At 36.8% G+C, this 1,052-nt stretch overlaps 1 non-coding gene across 1 annotated transcript; it reads left to right on the top strand.

Moving 5' to 3' along the window:
* Positions 1 to 536: 536 nt before the first annotated feature.
* LOC122114097 lies at positions 537 to 647 on the top strand. Its single transcript, XR_006148530.1, has one exon. It is a non-coding gene; the product is annotated as a U6 spliceosomal RNA (small nuclear RNA).
* The last annotated feature ends 405 nt before the right edge of the window (positions 648 to 1,052 follow it).

Below are 1,052 nucleotides of genomic sequence, written 5' to 3'. Positions count from 1 at the left end.
CCCAAAGAAACAGAGGTCCTATGGTTTCCCTTATTTGCAATAGCTAGTATATGTCTGAGTCAAACAGGATAGGTCAGATAAGCTGATGTTAGGGAAATATACCCAAAGATAAGTATTCAAATGATTTTTCTTTAATCCAATTGTTTCTAATATATTTATGAGATGATTTCTATGTTGCTTTGTATGTCTCTCCCCCAAGGTTTAACGCCTGCTTTCACTGTATTTTATGTTGGTATAATTTTTGGAGGGGAAGGGAAAAAATATCATTTAAATTGGGATACAGTTGGACCCATTGCAACAATGAGATATACAAGTCTTTATGTCGTAAAACGAACTTTACAACGTTGATGGGGGAGAGGATCAGGTGTCAGAGCTAGTGGGAGTTTGGGAAGGGAGAGGAAGGGGAAACAAAAAGGAGGCAATAATGCTTGATAAGAAAGGTATTCGTTATTTTGCCCATATTATTGTAACTCCTCTGTACAGTATTTTCACAATAAAAAGAAAGAAAATGAATTACACTTCATATATAAAAAATGTTCTGTGCTCAATTCAGCAGGAAATACACTAACATTGGAACAATACAGAGAAGATTAGAATAGCCCCTGTGCAAGGATGACATGCAAATTCTTGAAGTGTTCCATATTTTTACAACAGGTGCTGGAGGGTATGTTGACAGAAGTGAACCCTACCGAATCCTTGGTGGGAATGTAAACTTGTTCAACAACTTTGGAAAGCAGTATGGAGGTTCCTCAAAAGGCTCCACATAAAGCCCCCCATGACCCAGCAATCCCACTTTTGCGCATTCACCCAAATGATCACAAACAAGACCACAATAAAACTAACAGCACAACTATGTTTACTGCAACATTATTTACGATAGCTAAGGTATGGAACCAATTCCGATTCCCCTCAATTGATGAATGGAGCAAGATAATGTGATAGATAGATAGATAGATAGATAGATAGATAGATAGATAGATAGATAGATAGATAGATAGATAGATAGATAGATAGAGAGATAGAGAGATAGAGAGATAGAGAGATAGATAGAG

Source organism: Dipodomys spectabilis, unplaced genomic scaffold, assembly GCF_019054845.1.
Source record: "Dipodomys spectabilis isolate Male_0828 unplaced genomic scaffold, ASM1905484v1 ptg000105l, whole genome shotgun sequence".
NCBI lineage: Eukaryota > Metazoa > Chordata > Mammalia > Rodentia > Heteromyidae > Dipodomys > Dipodomys spectabilis.
This window is presented reverse-complemented; position numbering and strand designations above follow the sequence as displayed.